The sequence below is a fragment of the Triturus cristatus genome, chromosome 7, assembly GCF_964204655.1.
Source record: "Triturus cristatus chromosome 7, aTriCri1.1, whole genome shotgun sequence".
Lineage (NCBI taxonomy): Eukaryota > Metazoa > Chordata > Amphibia > Caudata > Salamandridae > Triturus > Triturus cristatus.
The window spans coordinates 1,083,070,205-1,083,093,007 of record NC_140590.1 but is presented as its reverse complement, the minus strand read 5'-3'; positions in this window follow the sequence as shown (position 1 = coordinate 1,083,093,007).

The following is a 22,803-nucleotide window of genomic DNA, read 5'->3' as shown; positions in this document are numbered from 1 at the left end:
TAAAACTGCGAAAAAAGGAGGAAATTATCATGAAAGCCTTCATACTAGGGTTGATTTTACGACCTTCTCATTACTCACGGATTTCTTGAGAAGAAACCCTCTAGCTGTCTACGTTCCCCATTTAGGCCTGGACTACTTGTGATGCAGGGTCCCTTAGAAGTATATTATTGCATTACATATACATTTCCATAAAGAGATGTTTACCATAATCATTTTGCTTATTCATTGAGTGCACCAAATTTCCCAAATACGTTTCCTGTTCAAGAGACAATAAATCATTGCATGTCACAAGTATCAGTCCCACAAGGCACACCCTTGCATCTATTTGGAAACCCATCTCATGCAATGAGTAGCAAACGCCACTAATCTTTATTTGTTCAAACATTTTTACAGATTTTTAAAATGTCTTGTATGCTGCCTCCCCATTGTTTTAAAATGTACATTGATAATTATTTTGTGCTACATACCTAAACAATTATAAGATCCCAAAGGGGAGACCTATGGCTATGCCAATGCTTGTTTTCTACTTTTACCAATTCACATTCTTGGAATACACGTGTCTGCAGCCCGTCTGCGCTGTATTTGCTTTTCCGACTCAAGAACTGTTTCGCTGGCCACTTGCAATCCATTCTAGATTCCACTTAAAATGCATTTGCCCTGTTGGCATAGCACCACCATTTCTTAGTTTTCACGCGTTCTAATAAATACTTAATCCTATAAGGGAAATAAAACATAGGGGGCTGAATCGACTATTCACCCATGACAAGGGACTACTTACCTGCAAGTTATTCTTTCTAGTTGAACACTCATCAGTGTTTGGCTTTCAACATTTGCCCATTTTCCTTTTCCGGGTAGTCGTAATCTGCGCACAATGGCATTGCCTAACTCAGGGTTTTAAGTGAGATGAACCAACTGGGGGGACTCTCAAAGGGGCGTGGTGATGTAATTAGGGTATGGCTTGAAGAATACCTGAGCTATGAATCTGTGCTTAGCATAGTGTGCCGTCCGACTGATATTTTGCTGCTTCATTATATCCAGATATATATCACTCTAAGTAACATCACAGCTACAACTAGCCAGGGCTATTGACTTTGTCAGTTGCATAAGATAAATAAGAAACAACTATGGCTTCATTGTATATCACTTTGAAAATGCTTCAGTTCTGAAATGAAAAGCTAACACGAGTATCTTTGAAGTTACATCAAAGGCTTTGAGCAGTGGTACTGCTGCAGGGATTAGATCTTTTTAGACCCTGAGGTTGAGGGTACACATGGAGAGCCAGATAGGGACGCATCAGCACCTGCTTTTAAGAACTGCCGGTGGACTCGGCCCGCTTAAAGCCCTGGCCTAAATTTAACATGTCTGCCTATGCAGGACGTAGAGCTTCCCATAATTGAATGAAATACCCACTGATCAGTGCGCATGTTCACGGGGTTGCAATAGTGTCTTTTTGAGTATGGCATGGTCTTCACTGTGGATCCTGCTAGAGAATGGTGAAGGCAGGAGGAGGAGAAAGCAAGGAAAGAACCAGGAGAATGTGCCAGGTACCAGCATAGTGTGCAAGGATCACCACCTAGACTGACTGTCTTGCAAGCTGCACTGTGCTTTGATGCCTCCTGCAGATCCCATGTACTTTTCAGAAGCATATCTTTAATAATACCCTACTAGAAACTGACCAACAAACCTTACCGCCTGTTTGCTGTAAAATGTCACTTTGAAATATACAAGGTGCATAAAATTTAAAACAATGATACCAAATATAAATATTGTTTCCCCTCTCTATGCGATAAAACATATTTTCTCTATTATTTGTGGTTGTATAGCGTGCACAAACCCAATATGCCACTTCAGAGTGCTAATAAAAAGGTCATGGCATCAGAATCAGGCCCTTATTGTTGGGTATTGATAATTAATTTATTGGACATTAATTATTAATTGGTAATTATTTCAAATTATAATTGTTGGGTTATGAAAATAAATTAATTTATTGTTGATTAATCATTATTAAATATTATTTATTGATATTTATTATTAATTTATTGTTAGTTAATTATTCATTGGTAATTAGGTTTTTAATAGTTATTGGTATTTGTAAATAATTTAGAGTTATTTAATAATTAAATCATTAATTATTTAAAAAATATATTTTATTTATAAGTATGTTATTTTTAACTTCTACGCTATCCAACACTTTCCCTACTGTTGCACTCTCTGGAGTGGGAATAGTAATTTTTACCCCTACGCTATCCAAAACTTTCCCTACTGTTGCACTGTGGAGTTGGAATAGTAATTTTTACCCCTAAGCTATCCAAAACTTTCCCTACTTTTGCACTCTTTGGATTTGGAATAGTAATTTTTACCTCTACACTATCCAACACTTTCCCTACTGTTGCACTCTCTGGAGTTGAAATAGTAAATTTTACCCCTGCGCTATCCAACACTTTCCCTACTGTTGCACTGTTTGGAGTGGGAATAGTAATTTTTACCCCTACGCTATCCAACACTTTCCCTACTGTTGCACTGTTTGGAGTGGGAATAGTAATTTTTACCCCTACGCTATCCAACACTTTCCTTACTGTTGCACTCCCTGGAGTGGGAATAGTAATTTATACCCCTACGCTATCCAACACTTTCCCTATTGTTGCACTCTTTGGAGTGGGAATAGTACATTTTACCCCTACACTATCCAACACTTTCCCTACTGTTGCACTGTTTGGAGTGCGAACAGTAATTTTTACCCTTACGCTATCCAACACTTTCCTAACTGTTGCACTCCCTGGAGTGGGAATAGTAATTTATACCCCTACGCTTTCCAACACTTTCCCTACTGTTGCACTCCCTGAAGTGGGAATAGTAATTTATACTCCTACGCTTTCCAACACTTTCCCTACTGTTGCACTCCCTGGAGTGGGAATAGTAATTTTAAGAACTACACTAGCCCTTACTGTTGTTCTTTTTTGAAGATGGAATAGTAGTTTTATTCCCTCCGCTATTTAATAGTTTTTGTATTATTTTAGCTAATGTAGTATATAATTAATTTTAATAATATTAAAAGTTTAATATATAATTTTAATATATAAAATTTTAATAATATATAAAAGTTTAATATAAAAATGTGTTATACATAATTATTTAATTGTTATTTAAGTTATTGTTTTATGTGTACAGATGTATTGGCAATGTATAATATTTTTAAATAATTTAGAAGTTATTAAAATAATTATTAAAACTGTATATTAAGTAAGTATATATATTATATATTATATGTATATGTTTAATTAATGTTTTATTAAATTAGATATATTACTTATTAATTTTAAACCTTATAAAATATTTTTAACTCTGTTTATTTTATTTATAAGTATTATTTAGTTTATTTTACATATTTTTTCAACAAAAAAAAAAACAATATTTTTAATAACGATATTTTTGACATCGAGAATTTTTTTCCGATATTTTTGTACTTACCATGTTGTAGATAGGATGTCGATATTCTTGACATCGATATTCTTGCTCCGATATCTTTGTGGCAGCACCGCCCGCCACAATGTTAACCGCCGCAATCTGACCGCTGCGGTCGGATTTCCACTGCGGAGCATAATAATTTGACCAGTGGTTTTCCCGCGGTCCTGGCGGGCGGTGTTTTCCCGCTACCATGGCGGTCGGAGTGATTTTCCGACCGCCATGCTAATAGACCCCATTGTCTCTAAGTTCAGTCTGACCATCGTCAAGCTATGAGAGAATTGATCACAGGTTAGTTTGGGGTTTACTTGTGACTTCACCATGACAAGGATTGCAGTTTCTGCATGAGAAGGTTTTCACCCCCACTGAACCATTAACCCAATTTACAGGGTACTATAATTGATTAGGGGCCATGAGTCTGGGATCCTTGTCTTATAAGTTGCATTAAGGAACCTGGTAACAATTGAGAACCAAAGATCAGTATTACTCTTGTTAATAATGAAAAATATGATGTTGATGTACACCATGATACATGTACGTATAATAAAGAACTCACATCACCATTGTTGTATTCACCCAAAGTGACCTCCCCCTCAACCCTGAGTCAGAAATACATGTCCAGGCAGGCCCTGTGACCTAGGCCAGAAGCAACTGATTGACAGATCACAGGTGTGGGGGGACACGTAACAAGTGGTAGCGACACATAACCCTTAAACGATCGGGTAAACAGAAAAACCCAGATGGATCCCAAAGATAGGCGTGGACACCACAGTGGTCTCAGGGGACCGACCCCCCCAAAAATACATTTGTCCGGAGGGTTACACATTCCCAAAAGATCCATAAAGTCAGATGTCACGATAAGTTAGGAACACATGGCCAATCAAAACACAACATGCACACTACACGCAGTGATCATGCGCTCCCCATACCATCACCGGGACACCCACTGCCCCACATTGTGTCCACTCAAGTTCGGGGCAAACAAGCACTTTTTATTAATCAACCAGATTTATGACCCCGTGACTAGGCCCAGATTTCCATCTCCAAAGGAATGCATGAGTTACTTTATGATGCTTCATGTAATGTATAAAAAGGGGGCTGAAACCCATGTCCTTTGAAACAGTCTTCAGACCCCGACTCTGTTGCCTGTGCCACCGTCCACTGCTTTTAAATAAACCAACTGTTCCTGTTTTGCCAAACTCCTCTTGGCCTCTATTTTTAAAGTAAATTCCCATTGAGCAACATCTTGGTGAGCCAGATAGGAGAGATTGGTTCTTTGAGCCAGACTGCAGCAGAAGGAACAGGATTTCACCCATACGGATTCACATGTGCGCAACAAGAACGGTGAGCTGACGCCGCAATTGATTAGAAGTTCTGCTGAATCCATGGGTCAGAGGTCTGTCCTGAAGCAGCCATCGGTGAGTTAGAAACTACTTTTGATCCTTATTCCCAGCAATGTGACGTACGGCAATCAAGGAAGAAGCATACAAATCTAACCCTAGCACCCTGCTTCTAACAAAAATCTGACATATTGCCTGATTTATGTGTCTGAGCTGAGTAGTCACGAGGAGGCTTAAGAGGCGATCCAGAGGATCTGGGCATGACACATAGGTTATGCTTGTCTCTGGGTGTGATACACGGAGTACTTGTACCTTTGTGGGAAACACAGAGGGTACGCTTAATCCCTCAGTTCAATGCATCACTGCTTGGACACTGGGCATGACATAAGGTATGCATAGGCTCTGGGAGTGAAATAGAGCCAGCATCCCGATCCTCATTTTTTAGCCTAAAGGACATTTCTGAGTGCCATCCGTTTCTTAATACTTGCAGTATCTGACAGTAGGCATGACACACAGTATGCATGAATCCTGGGTGTGACATAGGTTGTAATTTGGACGTTAGGGAAAAATTTAGACCTGAGAGAGTAAGATGCAGCTTAGCCAAGAATGGCATGTAAGGGTCAAGTTGCTTCGTCATCTCCGTGTGAATTGTTGCTATGCTTGTCCCCGAGCTGATATGGACAGACTATCGGGCTCACTTAAGTTCCATGTACTGCATAGAGCTTCCCCTCATCATTGATTGGCATGTGCTAGGAGCGGGCTAAGGTTTTTTCTGGGCGAAGTCATAATTTTTCTTCCCTGTCGTTTTCATTTTACTTCTACTTTTATCGTGGTTTTCAATGGACGCATTTTTTCTGATGTTGTGGTGCTGTTTAATCATTGTAACTGTATTTATTGCCGAATTTTATGTCAAGTTAATGATTCTATGTCTGTATGAAACAGTTGTCATTTGTTTACATTGTGCTGTTCCACTGCTAAAAAAACGATTCATAATGTTTTGAATTAACCATTGCACTTTCTGTCAGGTTGTAAATTTTCATATGTGTTGGTTTATGTACTGAGTTTGTTTGACACGCATTTCTCCCAAGCTGAGCTCACTGTAAAGTAATTATTGCCGGTATAACCCTGTATACATATTTTCCCCATGATCAGAGTAGTATTTAAGTTTTTTAAAAGACTTGTTATGTTAGAAGTGTACCAGCCCATAAAAGGTTACCTACCCATTATGGAATTGCCTTTAAACCACATGCAAACTAGATTCTTCACGCAGCCTAAAAAGCTAGATACATTTTGCCACAAGTGGCACGCACACACACATGCTTTCCCCTGGCCAGAGGGAGAAACCTTTGACACCAACAGAATCGAACACACAAGGACGCACATTTAGATTAAATACATAGGACAGAGAAAAAATAAAAGAGATGCACCTTTAGAAATTTTGGGCCATCTTTGAGGAGGCCCTGACCTACAATTTTGTTCTAGAATCCACACACAAGTCGTACGCACCTCCCCCACCATACACCCACACGGAAGTGCTTTCGCTGATGCTAGAATCCCCCAAAGCTCACCCCCCCCATCTATTACACACAACCCATCAAACCATAGCGCCAACAGGAGCACACACTCCAACCCATCCGGTAGAGGGTTCCAGGTAACCAGGAGGTTCATAGTGGTACTGGATAGTGACAGCACCGGTGGGGGGGACGAAAAGGACTAGCCTCCTTGGGTTCGATATCAAGGGGGGAGCTGCAGGGTAAACTCCCCTGGGTATGCTCAGGAGGCGGAAGAAATATCAGGAAGTGAAATGGTAGACAAGTTCCTACCAAGGAGAATAGCCAGTGGCACTGAGCAAAAGAGGCAGCCGCAGAGGGAATTGGAGGAGAGGCTTGGGTTGAGAATGGCGAGAGAAAGAGATCTTGCCTGGGAGGAACAGAGGGAGACCAGAACAGCACACCCTCCCCAGCCTGGGGCCCTGGGTCCACGTGAAGAGGAGCTCATTCTAGAGCCAGAAGGAGGCCCCTATCGGGAAAGGAAACCACACCAGGTCGTCAGCATAGGAGAGGGGCCGACCAAAAAATAAGAGATTAGGGATGCATTTGCCCAAACTCAATTAAAACATTGAAGATTGAAAAGGTCACCTTGGCGCATGCACAAGGAGATCAGTGACAAGGACGTTTGCCGCCCCCCTGAACATGCCGGTCAAACAAACTGACTGCTAGAGCGATAGAGTCAAGAGAAAAAGGCGAGGTCTGACCATTCTACCACCTGGTCGGATGAGGGATCTCTCAAACCAGAGGACATGGCTATCACGACGACTGCATCCAGTACACTGGGGGATATCCCATATGGAACTTTTCATTCATGCAGGAATGCCTGAGAAGATGGGAACCCTATGATGGAGTAAAGCCAGAGCAACTGATCCAACCCAAAGTATGCCTGTTGTTACAAAAAGGCACATCAGGGGACTATCTATATGCCATGGGCTCAGATGGAGGAGGAAGGGTTCAAGACCAAAGTGCCCACATTGATGGATGGGGCGGGAAAATGGATCTCATGTTTTGAGAAACTCACAGCGGGGATAAACCTAGCAATAGGTGATATCGAGAGTCAGCTCAGCAGCCTCGTCGGAGTTCAGATTAACACAATGTTTTCCCTGGCCCGTATCCAAACCATCACGCTGACCAACATGAGCATGACAGGGCTGCATTCAATTCATTTAGGCCCCAGATATGGACGCCCCTCGCGAAAAGGTTCCCTGACTGTCCAAATATAGGAGGATTGATGGCAGAAAGCGTGGAGCCTGGGGAAACTGTGATTGACTTTCTAGACAGAATGAGGAATCGATAGAGACAGGACAGCTAAGTACTGAAACAGGCCACCAGGTTGCATTGTTCTGCCAGATCCGCAAGAAGGGACTGCCCGTTGAAATACAGAGTGGTCTAGATAGTGTAGTAGGATTAGACGCCAAACCTTGGTGAGAAATACAGGCCTGTATTATACATTACCACAGGAAGAAGCAGGAAAAGGTCAGGGAAGAGCAGAAGGAAGCCCAAAGTGACATTCTTAAGCTGGTCCAAAATAAGCTAAAAAAGACTGCCCTTTAGGGGGCGTGTTGGCTGCCAATGTGCAAATGGAACCAGTGTTGAGGGGAGCTCCGCTGCTGAACCCAGGGGGTTTCCACCCAATTCTAATGATATCTGTCAGGGAAGCTGGCAGCCGCCAGACGTCACAGAGTGCTACTACTGTCACTAATTGGTGCCACATGGCCAACAGATGCTGCCTGACAGATTATTATTAGCAAAGATCATTAGGCCTGCGCCAGTTCCCGCAGAATCTCCAAATTCAGAAACAAGCCCAGATCAACCCGAACAAACAGCACATTCATCCACAGAGAAATCGGTCAGAAAACACACTACAGCAGTAAGAACCAGGTGGTTGGCCAAACACATGGCAACTGCAGCAGACAGGGAACCCAACCCAGCAAGGACCGAGGCCACAGCTGGAAGGGGTGACTGGGGACGCAACAATTTTACACAATTGCCCAATCCAAATGTGCAGTAAGCTTAAAAATCACGGATACAGCATATCTACTTCATGCCCAGATCAGTAAACTAACTAAAACAAGGAAGACTAGTAACACAGCATTAGGAGAAACTCAAGCCTTTATTTGCTTTTAGGAAAACTCAGAAATGCCATATGTCCTGTTTGTTAGACCTGTCAGCCATAGGGTGGTCTTCCCCCTACATTTTTTTCTCTTTTTACCTCCTATTTGGCCGCCATTTTGTTGGACGTTGGACTCTGGGCCTCTTACCACTGCTAAACAGTACTGAGGTGCAGGTGCTCTCCCTTAAAGGCGTGGTGACATGGCATCTCTGCCACAGGCCCCTGTTACTGCGGTGAGGCCTACACCCCCCACTTGCACACTGTTAGTCTGCCTAGTCTGGGACTCCTTGCAACAGTAGCCCTCACGGGCCCTCCTTTTTGTCACGGTAGACGGACAGGTAGGGAAGGAAGGGACCAGAGTCTCCTAGAACCTTCCAGAGATTTCCATCCCCTAGATGCTTCCAGAACTTGCTGCCCTTTTTGGTTACCTGACTTTAGGTATAAAAGGAAGGGTGGGAGCTACATATCTCTGTTACACTGCTGGACCAGAACACCTCTCTGCAGGAGTAAAGACTGTGGTGCCAGGAGGATTGCCACACTGTTGGGGCTGACTGCTCCCAGGAACTGCTGCCCCCAACGTGCTGCGCTGCCCTGTTGACTGCTGATCCTGCCCTGCCAGGGGGACTGAGGTAACATCTCCAGAGTGTCTCCACCTCCTGCTGGGAACGGAGCGCTGATTACTTTGAACTCACCGCCGCTGCCGGGGGACTGTAACTGGCCTGGAAAGCGCCGGGAGCCCGACATCACCGCCACTACCAGGGATCCCCAAAGGCTGTGTGCAGCGCTGTTAACTGGAAGCGCTGAGAGCCTGGAGCTCACTGCCGCTGCCTGGGAGCCTGGACTGCATTGCAGCGGGAGGCGCGGGGCCCGGAGGGTGCTGTGGGCCTAAGATCGCTGACGGATGCCGGGGCTCCTACTGCGCTGAGAGGCGCTGTGTCAGGAAGCGCTGGATGCCCGAGATCACCGCCCCTGCCCGAGTCCATATGACCTGAAGTTCCTGCCGGGATCGCCGCCGCGGCCCGGGAGCCTCAGGAGTACCGGCCGCGTCATTGCTAGCATTCTGGGGAAGCCACGCTGGGATTGGCTTCTGCACGGGGTGTTTCTGGCAACGAGGGGCCGGACTGAGGGAAGCCGCGTGGAGCTCCTGGGAGCGCGAGACATCACCCTGCACCCCCGGCATGGGTCCACTGCTACCGGGAAGAGGGACACAGGAGCTGGAGCCACCAGGGGCCTTTCAACATGCAGCGCCAGCTGAGAGAGAGCCCCAGAGTAAAAGGAGCCTCGCACCAGCGCCTGCAACCGCTTCCCCAGGTAACGCCTCGGTGCCACCAGATTGCTGCAAGGAGCGGTTTGCGGGCCGGCTGGTTCCAGGGAATCGGGGCTTCGCGCTGGCTTGGTTTTCCTCTTGGGAGCAGCATTTTTTCAGCCAGCACGTCGGGGTCTCTGCAGCCATACTCCTGATAGTTGGAACTCTGCCTGTGTTAATTTACTGTTCTGCCCAGCGATGCCTGCCCGAACCCGATAGCTATTTCAGCCCTACTTTGGCCCTGATGGGGAAGTACTGTTCTTCGAGAGGGAAAGAGGCTCATAAGAATTGCGGGCATTGCAGAATCTACTACACAAAGAAAGCCCTGAATTTATGTGCATTTAGTTGATATTGATCTCCCCTGAGACTGACTTGTAACTGCCTAAGGAATTACTGCGCCCACATGAACGTAGGTCAACCCCTTGAGTGCTCATGACAGCTGGGAGCCGCCATGAAATACAGTGGGCGTGTGCTCATGACGGTTCCCAGCCGCCGTGACACCCACCCACGGGGGAAGCGGTGGCGCTCCCCGGTGGGACATCGACCTTGGCGCCTGTACCGGGGGCGGCAGGGGAAGCCCTTGCACTGCCTCCCCCCGCCTCCCCCTCCTCGTCATCAATGACGTCATTGGAGGTTCCCCTTTGTTTCCCGACACGCTGGAAGCCATTTGCTTCCAGCGTGTCGGGAAACTAAGAGGTGAGTTTTGCCTCGTGGAGGGTGGGGTGTATATTTTCAAAGGCATCGGAGGAAAGAAAGGTGTTTTCCTTTCCTCCGATGTCTTTTGAAAAATGCATTCCCTGCTGCACGATCGTGCCTGGGGCATGAACGTGCAGCAGGAATGGTCGTTTTTTTTTTTTTGATGGCCCAATTTGTGTCGGGGAGCGATCCCTTGGGCAAGGGTCGCTCCCCTTGGGGGTAAAAATTGTACAGTTGGGTCTGCCCCCCTTGGGGGGGGGCAGATCCGTGTTTTTTTAATGAAAAAAATGGTGTGTGTGCCCCCACTGGGCCAGTATGATTTTTTTTTTAAATGCCCTATTCGTTTTGGGGAGCGGCCCGTTGGTCAAGGGTCATGGCACACAGTGGGCGTGTGCTCATGACGGCTCCCAGCCGCCGTGACAACAACCCACCGGGGAAGCGCTGCTGCTCCCCCCGTGGGACATCGATCTTGGTGCCTGTGCCAGAGGAGGCAGTCGAAGCCCTTCCCCTGCCTCCCCCTCCTAGTCATCAATGACGTCAGCATGCAAGGCGCGGTGATGTCATTGGCGTTTCCCCTTTGTTTCCCGACACGCTGGAAGCCATTTGCTTCCAGTGTGTTGGGAATCTAAGAGGTGAGTTTTGCCTCATGGAGGGTGGGGGTATATTTTCAAAGGCATCGGAGGAAAGGAAAGTGTTTTCCTTTCCTCCGATGTCTTTTGAAAAATGCATTCCTGCTGCACGATCGTGCCTGGGGCGCGAATGTGCAGCAGGAATGTTTTTGTTTTTTTTGATGGCCCACTTTGTGTACGGGGGCGACCCCTTGGGGGGAAAAATTGTACAGTTGGGTCTTCCCCCCTTGGGGGGGGGGCAGATCCATGTTTTTTTTATAAAAAAACGGTGTTTGTGCCCCCACTGGGCCAGTATGATTTTTATTTTAAATGCCCTATTCATTTTGGAAAGCGGCCCCTTGGGCAAGGGTCGCTCCCCTTGGGGGATAAATGTGTAGTTGGTTCTGCCCCACTTGTGGGGGGGGGGGGGCAGATTGTATCATTTAAAAAAAAAAAAGTATGTTGCGCCCACTGGGCCAGCAGGGGTGTGTTTTTTTTGTGTGAATGCCCTTTGTGGGTCAGGGAGCGGCCCCTTGGGCAAGGGTCGCTCCCTTTGGGGGAGCAATTTCTTTAATTGGGTTTGCCTGATTAAAAAATAAATAATAAGTAGGTGTGTGCCCACTAGGCCACCAGGGATGTATTTTTTTTTGTAAATGCCCTTTTATGTCGGAGAGCGGCCCTTTGGGCAAGGGTCGCTCCTCTTGGGGGAGCAATTTATTTAGGTTGGTCTGCCGACTGTGCCCATTAGGCCACCAGGGATTTTTTTAAATTAAATTATGTTTTTGGAGAGCGGCCCCTTAGGCATGGGTCGCTCCCCTTTAGGGATCATTTATTTGGGCCGTTTCTGCCCCCCCTTGGGGGCAGATCACCCTTGTGAGTCTACGCCCATCTGCCCCCAAGGGGGGCAGAAGCCATTAGACACTAGGGATTGTTTTAGTTTTGTTGGGGTGTGGCCCCTTGGGCAAGGGTCGCTCCCCTTGGGGAAGCAATATGTTTTTGGGGATCAGCACCTTTGGCAAGGTTCGCTCCCCTTTGGGCAGCATTTATTTGGGCCTTTTCTGACCCCTTGGAAGGGCAGATTAAACAATTAATTTTATTGTATGCCCACTGGGCCACCAGGGATTGTTTTTGTGTTGTTGGGAGCGGCCCCTTGGGCAAGGGTCGCTCCCCTTTATTGGGTATTTATTGTGGTTTTTTCTGCCACTTTGGGGGCCGATCGGCCATATGTTTTCAGGCCCATCTGTCCCCTAGGGGGGCAGAAGCCAGTGGACACCAGGGCTTTTTAAATGTTGGTGTTGGGGAGTAACCCTTTGGGCAAGGGTCGCTCCCCCTTTATGAGGGTGTATTTTTAGGCTGTTTCTGCTCCCCTGTGGGGGCAGATCGGCCTTATGCTTTTAGGCCCACCTACCACCTTTGCTTGGCTGGTGGATAGTATGTGGACTAGTGCATTATTTGCATATGTGATTGTAATGTTTTATTTCTCCTTTTTATTCTAGTGTAAAGCTTTTAATTCCTGTTTGCAGTTTCGGCAGAGGTTTTTCTGCAGTTTTGCGTAGTTGCATTTTATTGGTAAGTAAAACATGTTTGTTGTATTTACTCCAAATGAGTATTATTGTCATGCATGAATGAATTTTTTTGTAAGTGGTGTCATAATGGCAGCATATTTAGTTAGTGTTTTGAGCATGAAATTCTTTGCGATGTGTTTTGCACATTGTCCTATGTGTAATTTTCTTTTCTTTTTCTTTTTTAGTGGGATATTGTTGATCCTTTCTGTGTCTGTGCAGAGTAGGTGGTGGTGAGTCTAGCTGCTTCTGACAAGTGAGTGGTATCGTTTTGGAGTATATAGGTCTTTATGATAAAGACGCATTTTATTTATTACTTATTTTTCAAAGTGCTTCTTGTTGACTTGTTTGACAAGTTACCTTTATTAGTAAGGATTATGGGTAGCCATAGAATGACTGCTCAGCAGGTGGCTGGTATGCTTCTTGAATCTTCCTCTGAGACTGACAGTGCGTCTGAGGGAGAGGAGGGAGGGGAAGATTCAGGCAGTGAGTTTTCTCTCCACATGGAATCATCGGATGATGAAGGTACTCTCAGTGTGGATGAAGCCACTCTCGGTGTGGATGAATCTACTCTCAGTGCGGATGAAGTGCCTGTTTTAGAGGAGGACACTGCTGTGCCGATGGTGCATGCGGCATCTGGATTGCAGCCTGGGGCTGCTAGGCTTCCTACTGGAAGTGCTGGACACTGGGTTGATCCAAACATGGTGCAGCCGGTATTGCCTGCCTTTAGTGGTGATGCAGGGTGTAGAGTGGATTGAGATTGTTTTTACCTATACAGGTTTTTCAGTTGTTTATGCATAATGTGTTTTTGGGTGAGATTGTTGTGCAGACTAATTTGTATGCTGAACAGTTTCAGACTTAAGCCCCACTCTAGAGCTAGCCGGTGGACTCCCACAAATCTGGAAGAGATGAAGACATTTTTGGGTTTGACTTTATTGATGGGCTTGATAAGGAAGCCGTCCATTGCTTCATATTTGTCTACCAGTCCCTTGATGGCAACGGCCATATTTCCTGCAATTATGACTCATGATCGGTATTTACTTTTACTTCGGATGCTGCATTTGGTGATACTGCTTTGGCATTGCCACAAAATCATCCTGACTTTAAGATTCGGCCTGTTCTTGATCACTCTGTAGATTGATTTTCAGAGGTCTATACTTTAGGGAAAGAAATATCTATTGATGAGTCTTTGGTCCTGTTCAAGGGCCGTTTGGTTTTCAGGCAGTACATTCCTAGCAAGAGGACACGCTATGGAATTAAGCTGTATATGTTGTCTGAGAGTAGGAAAGGATATGTTTTTAAGTTCTGTGTGTACACTGGTAGGGATTCCACTATTGACCCCCCTGGTTGTCCGTCCACTTTTGGAGTTTCAGAGAAAATTGTGTGGGATCTTGCTAGAGGACTGTTTAACAGAGGCCACCATTTGTACCTTGATAACTTCTACACTGCTGTGCAATTGTTTAAGGAACTGTTCAAAGTGGACACTTTTGCGTGTGGCACAATCCACTCTAACCGTAAAAGTTATCCAAAAGAGCTTGTTTGCAAAAAACTTCGGAGGGGACAGTGCAGTTCCTTGCGTAGTGATGAACTACTAGCTGTGAAATTTGTGGACATGAGGGATGTGTAGATGCTGACTACCATCCATGATGACAGTATTTCAACTGTGGCTGTTTGGGGTCAGATTGCTGAAGTGCGCAAACCTGTGTGCATTTTAGACTACAATAAGCACATGGGTGGTGTTGATAGAGTAGATCAGAGGTTGGAACCTTACACTGCTATTAGTAAGGCTTTTATTTGGTATAAGAAGTTGGCCATCCATCTCTCAATATAGCAACTTTCAATGCTTTTGTTGTGTTCAAGGAGTGCTCACCTGTGTCAAAGATTACTTGTGTTCCGTTTCAGGAGTCTGTGATAGGCAGCCTTGTTGTTGTGGAACAGGCAAGTGTTCCTAGAGTTGAGGTGGGGGAGGATGTGGCTAGATTGAAAGATCGCCACTTTCCTGATTTAATTTCTCCCACGCCCAAAGAAAACAATCCCTGTAAGAGATGCAGAGTCTGCTTGCGAAAAGGTGTGCGGCGGGAAAGTCGTATGCACTGTGCCGATTGCCCTTCTAATCCTGCACTGTGTGTGCCCACATGTTTCAGATTGTGTCTCAAAAGAGTTTTTGGGAGCAACCATGAGTCTAATAGTGTACTGCCTGGTCTGTATGGTTTTATATAGTTCAGTTCAACGTTAGGCAATAGAAAGATGTCTTCAGTTACTGCTGTTGTTTTTGTAGTTATAGTTTTGTATTTAGTTGCAATTTGTTTGTGTTTAAAAACAAATTATGACATGTGCGTGGACTGGTGCTTGGCTGGTGGTGTGTGTGGATTGGTGCTTGGCTGGCAGTGTGCGTGCACTGGTGCTTGGCTGGTGGTGAGTGGACTATTGCGTGGCTGGCGGTGTACGTAAATTGGCGCTTGGATGGTGGTGTGTGTGGAGTGGCGCTTGGCTGGCGGTGTGCGTGGACTGGTGCTTGGCTGGTGGTGTGTGTGGATTGGCGCTGGGCTGGCGGTGTGCGTGGACAGGTGCTTGGCTGGCGGTGAGCGGACTGGCGCTTGGCTGGTGGTGTCCGTGGATTGGTGTTTGGCTGGCAGTGAGTGGACTGGAGCTTGGCTGGCGGTGAGTGGACTGGCACTTGGCTGGCGGTGTGCGTGGACTATTGCTTGGCTGGTGGTGTACGTAAATTGGCGCTTGGATGGTGGTGTGTGTGGAGTGGCGCTTGGCTGGCGGTGTGCGTGGACTGGTGCTTGGCTGGTGGTGTGTGTGGATTGGCGCTGGGCTGGCGGTGTGCATGGACTGGTGCTTGGCTGGCGGTGAGCGGACTTGTGCTTTGCTGGTGGTGTGTGTGGACTGGCACTTGGCTGGCAGTGTGCGTGGACGTGCGCTTGGCTGGCGGTGTGTGAGAAGTGTCTTGCTGCTGGTCACTACACACACTGCTAGCTAAACGCCACTCCATGCAATCCGTGAGCAGGTGTGGTTGCTGTGTCAGGAATGTGGGCATGTGAAAGTGATGGGCCCTTGAGTGGCGCTGTCTGCTGGTGTGAGTGTTGTAATGTGCTGGGCCCGCGGCTGGCGGTGTGAATGGTTTTGTATGTGTCACACGTTTGAAAGGTGTATGAATGGCCTGTAAAGCGGTTGGTGCCCTGTTGTGGCTTTACAGCTCACAAGCTACGAGTCACTGGTTCAGTTTTTTGTCCGTTTAATTATTGGCAGTGCATTTCATTTTTGTGAAATCTCTTGTTAATAATATTTTATATACTGAACTATCACTCGCCCTTGTACCAAATCCAACCAGTATGTGTGTGTGCTTGAGGAATAGATGGCTGTGCAGGAATCATTGTCTTTTTAGTCTCTCTGCCAAGCTGTACATTCCATCTAAGAATAATCTACCAACTGTCGATATTGTTGTAAACTAAACACCCATGGGAGTACATGGTGATGTCTCTTTTGTGGATACCAACACGTTATCTTACCCACAATGTCCTGCAAAACATCATAATTTCTGTCGCATTTTCCTTGAATTATTGTGCCAACATTTTCACGGTACGGAAACAAACAACAACTTTCCTATCCCCCGCCTTTCTCCAAGTATTCCAATAGAAATGGTGCCTCACTCTTGTGGGAGGCCCAAGTACCCGCGACAGGCAAGGCTCCAAAACGTAGTGAGGCGACATCAAAATTGCCTATCTCAAAACGACCTGGTTTTGCAAGGGGGGGTCCCCTGGGTTTTTGGCCCGGTGCTCGGCGGCCATTTAGGGAAACCTACCTAACCCAAAAAATTATGGAAACTAACCTCACTATATTTTGGAGCCTTGCCTATCACAGGTACTTGGGCCACCCACATGGACCCTTGCTTGTCGCGGGTCCTTGACCCACCCATGCAAGTGAGGTACCATTTTTATTGGGGGACCTGGGGGATTGCTGGGTGGGAGGAAATTTGTGGATCCACGCAGATTCCAGAACGTTCCACCACAGAAATGTGAGGAAAATGTTGATTTTTGACAACATTTTAGGTTTGCAAGGGATTCTGGATAACAGAACCTGGTGAGAGGCAGTCAAGTCACCCCATCCTGGATTCCCCTGGGTGTCTAGTTTTCAAAAATGTATAGGTTGGCTAGGTTTCCCTAGGTGCCAGCAGAGCTATGGTTCAAAAACTACAGCTAGGCACTTTGTCAAAAAAGGGTCATTTTTCACTGTGAAATTGGGGTGTGTCTACGTTGCGTTTTGTGCCGTTTCCTGTTGTGGACACTAGGCCTACCCACCCAAGTGAGGTACCATTTTTCTCGTAAGACTTTGGGGAACTCGGGGTGAGTGGAAATTTGTGGATCCAAGCAGATTCCAGAACTTTCCACCACAGAAATGTGAGGAAAAATTGGGTTTTTTGACAACTTTTTAGGTTTGCAAGGGATTTGGGTAACAGAACCTGGTGAAAGGAAGTCAAGTCACCCCATCCTGGATTCCCCTGGGTGTCTATTTTTCATAAATGTATAGGTTTGCTAGGTTTCCCTAGGTGCCGGTAGAGCTAGGGTTCAAAAACTAAAGTCATTGCAAATTGCTGCTCAGTTTTTGACTCTGGGTTCGTCGGGTTCTTGGTGAACCTACAAGTCCTATATATCCCCACAACCAGTAAGGACCAGCGGATGTAACGGTATATTGCTTTCAAAGAGTTGTCATAATTAGAAGAAGTTACAGGTGAAAACGTTGACACAAAAAGCTGTTCTTTTCAACTAATTTTCAATTTTTCCTATATTTAACTGTTAGTTTCTATATAGAAACCTTGATGGATCTACACAAATGACCTCTTACTGAATTCAGAATTTTGTCTACTTGTCTAAAATGTATAGCTTTCCAGGATCCATTATTGCTTTCATACCTATTTCTACCAGTAACTGGAAGAAGGTTAAAAGCACAAAAAATAGCAAAAATAGACTATGTCCTAAAAAAATGCCGAAACTGTGTAAAAAATGTTGGTTTTCTGACAAAAGTCTGTCATTCCCTTAAAGCTGGGGTAATGGTGATTTCAGCCCCACAAACCCTTTTTTGATACCATTTGCAGGGAAAAATCCAGATACTTTCATTTACAGCCCTTTTTTCCCATTTTTCCCCAAAAGCCCAAAATGTAGCTGTATTTTGGCTAATTTCTTGGACCCCTCCAGGGGAATCCACGAACCCTGGGTAACTTAAGAATCCCCATGATGTTGGAAGAAAAGGACGCAATTTGGAATGGATACCTTATGTGGTCAAAAAGTTACTGGGGCCTAAGCGCGCACTACCCCAAATAGCCAAAAAAAGGCTTAGCACAGGTGGGGGAAAAGGCCTAGCAGCGAAGGGCTTAATGGAACCCTCCTAGGGAGAACTTGTTGGGGGACATTACCCCTGTGAACCCTGCTTGGTGTGGACACTGACTTCCTTCTATTTCTGAGCTTGGTGAGAGTTGGATAAAGAGACTCCTTGAGCCTGTACATTCTGTTTATGGTTATTGTGCACGAGGAAAGTCCTGATTATAATTGCCTTTCTTTATGACAGATTTTTTCCTGAACCTAAGATAAAGATAACTACAATTTTTGCATACAAGTGAAGTAGTGTCTCTTTTGTGTGTGCTTTACTGTGTCAGTGTGGACGTGTGCTGCACAATCACTTCACAAGTTGCCCCCTGCGTTAGCCTACCTGCCTCGTGCCAAGCTACCCTGTCGGAAGCAGTGGTCCCTAGTTGGACTGGGGTGCGTACCCCGGCCAACTGGAGACCCCGGTTCTAACACTGTTGATCAGGAATTCATGATAAAATCTGCCAATTTGGTGCCTGTAGGGGCCTAGGTCCCACTCTGCTACATGTCCTCCAGGGAGGGGTTAGCTAGCAACGCCCCGGGGAGGGCTGACTAACAATGGGGCAGGGTGGCCTCCGACCGGTACATAAAAGCAGGCACCCAAGTCTCCTTAGCTAAGTCACTAGCACATGCCCGAGATCGAAAGGACCCCATCCTCCAACATTTCTAAGCCTCCAGCTAGTGGAGGCCCCGGTTCAATTTCAAAACAAGGTGACTTTCCAAGTGTCGGAAGCCAGGCTTTCCGCACATGCAGTATGTCGAGATGTCCCAGAAAGCTCCATAGTCCATGCATAAATAAATGCCAAAATGGCACCAAGTCAGAAGGGAAGTTCACCAGGGCAATCGGCCATCCCAGTTCCTACCCACAACATGACAAGTCCCAGCCACACACCTGAATCCTGTTGAGACTCGTAAGCAAGACATCTTGCCTTCTTCTCTACCCTAATACTTCCAAAACACCAAAGTCTGCTTATCCGTTCATGTCCCTCCAAAACAGTGAGGGTAGTGTGTCAATAAGTAGGAAGTCTCTCATTCCTTCCGATGGTGGCAGGCCCAAAGCACCCTGGATCCAAGGGAGAGAGGGGCGCTGGAAGGGAAAATGGTTCTGTAGAGGACCTCTACAGCCTCCACCAAGGTGCACGGAAATGCGCACACCAAACCCAATTAGTAGACTCAAATAACACTGGGCCTCACGAACATCGTCAATGGGAACAATGGGCCCAATCCCAGTCATTGCCGAATACGAATAACACAGGGGCCACTGAGCAGCCCCTTAACCCCCTCCGGTATACCAAAATAAAAACAACACTACATGAGAACTTAGGGAAAATGCCCAATGACCTGCAAGAAGAAACCAAAAACAGCCCAAAACCCAAAGCTTCCAGAAAAAGGGTATAGTCTAAACACCCAACTCCATTAGGAAAAAACCTCATTACATACACGTGTAGAGATTATAGGGGCATACACGTGTCCCCAGGATGTTGCAATTACCCACAACTATTAATGGTGCAACACCCCCTTCCTTTTAAAGCACATCGCACATGTGTAGAGGAAAAGGTACCACCCACCTCGATAAACTACGCATGCACACAATAGGGAAAGTAACGAATTAAAGGGCCAACAATGTCCATAAAATTACAGATGGGTAAAAGGGGTAATCCACTCCCCCACAAAAATCACCCCACTAAAATTAGCACATCTGCCATGATGAGGGGGAGGATCAAATGACCCACAAAAATAAAACTCAGGTGCTCCATGACTAAACGTCCACCGTCTCCTAAAATCATTCCCCAACTGGAACCTCCTTCCAATACCCCAATGAAAGGTTTGCACAAAATGAATGTACAGAATATGCTACAAAAAGGAGAGTACAAGAATTTCCAAGACCAAATAGTAGTATATGTTTTTCTAAAAGCTAACCTACAACCTACAGCTCATTTTCCAACAGGTCTGTAGTCAAACCCAATGTGCAAAACCTTTACAGCGGCCTGCCACTTCTTCAGGAGCAACCTTCGAAGTACCAACGAGACCCAAGGGTTCAAACGAAAAAGACCATGGACTATTGTTTATGGACAATTTTTTACAACTGACTCATTATCCTGTTCCTAGCAGAGACACTCCTGGACACCAAAAAAACGCAGAAGACCTCTCCAGATTTCATCCCAAGACCTGCAATGTTCCAAAAGTTATGTATAATTGCACCTTTGTCAATCATCTGCTTATCATGGATGTGTCTGCAATGATCCATAGTGAGAAATCTGCCTAGTTATATGGAGTCTATCTCAACATTTCTACAGTGCTTACATAGGGTCCTCTCACACCTCCCTTACACTTACACTCACCTGAACGTTAGTATTCCACACACACTACACAGTGCACTCCTGCACAACACATGGTACCTGCACATGACTGCCGTGGGTGCACAGAGGTCAGCTAGGTCATGCTATGGCTGCTCATTGATACCCCACCCTGTAGGCGCAGACAGAGTTTACCTACGTCAAGTCTGATTTGCATATGGCTGGGTCTGAACTGGGGTGGCGAAGTGAGCTAAAAAACTCTGATGGATTGCAGCCAGATCTGTGACTGGGTGAGTGTCTGAAAAGTTTCAGCGCTCCATCCATCATCTCCTTCTGTTTGCTTTGTTTGCCCTAAAATGGCAGGGTATGCCCAGACATGGCTCCCTTGCTCACTGTGCCACTGGATTCAATCTAGCCTGGCTGATGAAGGGTGTTACCCAGAAACCGGTCCCAGAATGCTTGTTTCCGGTCCAGGGAAGACCTGGCTTGGCAGTTCGGTCTGGATTGCTCCCATAAGGCACATGGTCAAGACTGAGTTGCATGTAGCTGGGTCTGAACTGAGGTGGCAAAGTGAGCTAAAGAATAATGATGGATTCAACCCAAATCTGTGACTGGGGGTGAGTATCTGAAATGTTTCAGTGCTCCGTCCATCATCTCCTTGTGTTTGCTTTGTTCACTCAAAGTTGGCAGGGTATGCCCAGACGTGGGTCCCATGCTTACTTTGACACTGGATTCAAGCTAGCTTGACTGATGAAGGGTGTTACCCAGAAACCGGTCTCAGGATGCTTGTTTTCGGTTCAGGGAAGACCTGGCTTGGCAGTTCAGGCTGGACTGTTCCCATTAGGCACAGGGTCAAGACTGATTTGCATATGGCTGGGTCTGAACTGGGGTGACGAAGTGAGCTAAAGAATGATGATTAAGTCAATCCAGATCTGTGGCTGGGGGTGAGTGTCTGAAAGGTTTCAGCGCTCCGTCCATCATCTCCTTGTGTTTGTTGTGCTACAAAACCGGCCTCCAGTAATAAAAAAATGCCCCCACAGCTGCAAAACCGGCTCCCACCCTTCCAGTCTCCTGGGAAAATGCCTGCTGTCCACTACGGCCATTTCTGCCTTATTCTTGTTGTCAAGGCAACCTGGCAGGGCCGCGCTAAAAAGGGGCTTCCTCGGTGCTGTAGCCTATGTCGCAGACAGGGCTCTTGGTCCCAGGAAAGCAAAACGCTCACAGGCTACTTCAGTGGGTGGCACAATCAGTGCTGCAGCTCACTGGTAGCATTTAACTTACAGGCCCTGGTTATGGGTATAACACTTTACAAGGGACTTACAAGTAAATTAAATATGCCAATCATGTCTACACAAATGACACACGTTTAGAGAAAAAACACAAGCACTTTAGCACTGATTAGCAGGGGCAAAGTGTTCAGAGTCATAAGGAAAACAAAATGATGCAGGAAAATGTGGAGGTAAAAGCTAAAAGATAAAAGATTGAGTGAAGAGCACCCTAAGGATGCTAAGTTTAACACATTTTATTGGTGGATTTTAAAATATGAGAAATAAGTTTAATTATTTAGCACTAATTACCTGTTGTAATGTTTGTTTATACATTTTACCTTTATAGATGCATATTGTTACCTCAATCAATCAATCAATCAAATGACTTTATTCGCATTTGGTAAATGCATAAAAGTACAAAAAGTTTCACAGTACAAATTGATTGAGACTTAATTCAAAACGATTAAAAATTGATATGTTCATTTTCCTGTTGAAAATGTCATAATTTTAAGTACATCCTCATTTCTAGATCTAGCAGCTATATACCATAAGGAGAATATTTGCACTTGTCAATGTATGTTTATATCACCCTCACATCAGCATTTTATTTTGCATTAACATTTTCTATTTACCATGTTAGACATCTAGTAGCAGTTTAGTTAAAAACAGTGTTAAAAATTTAAATCGATTAATAAATATGATCACATAAAACAACTCCCATATCTGTGGATTTTCTTCTAGTCCGAAGTACTGAATATAAAAAGTTTGCTAATGTGAAACAAATATAGGGTGTTTCCAATGAGTAAATAGCTGAAAGGGCTAAGGAACAAGAGTATAAGCTCAGTTTTCTAAATAGAGGGATAATATACTGTTTCCTTCCCGTCTTGTAAAAGCCACAGAAAAAAAGAATATGCAACATTGATTGAGTAGACAGGTTATCACAGGGACATGGTGGAAGAGGTGTGGCGCAGCAGCCAGGGTGTCTGACTCTGGACCACAGGGTTCCCGGTCCGATCTCCGGCGGCAGGTTAGCCCAGCAACATGTGACTCTGGGCAATAGTTTGCTTAATGTTCCTGACGGCCCCCAGCACCCGGACACCTCTCCAGAGGTAGCTGTGCGCTTTAAAAATGCTGACATTTGCATGGTGTTAGATTGCTAAGTGAATGTACAAGTGCTGGGTAGCCTGCCATGAGGGGGAAAAAATCTAACCTCATCCTTGTTAATAGATACTGGT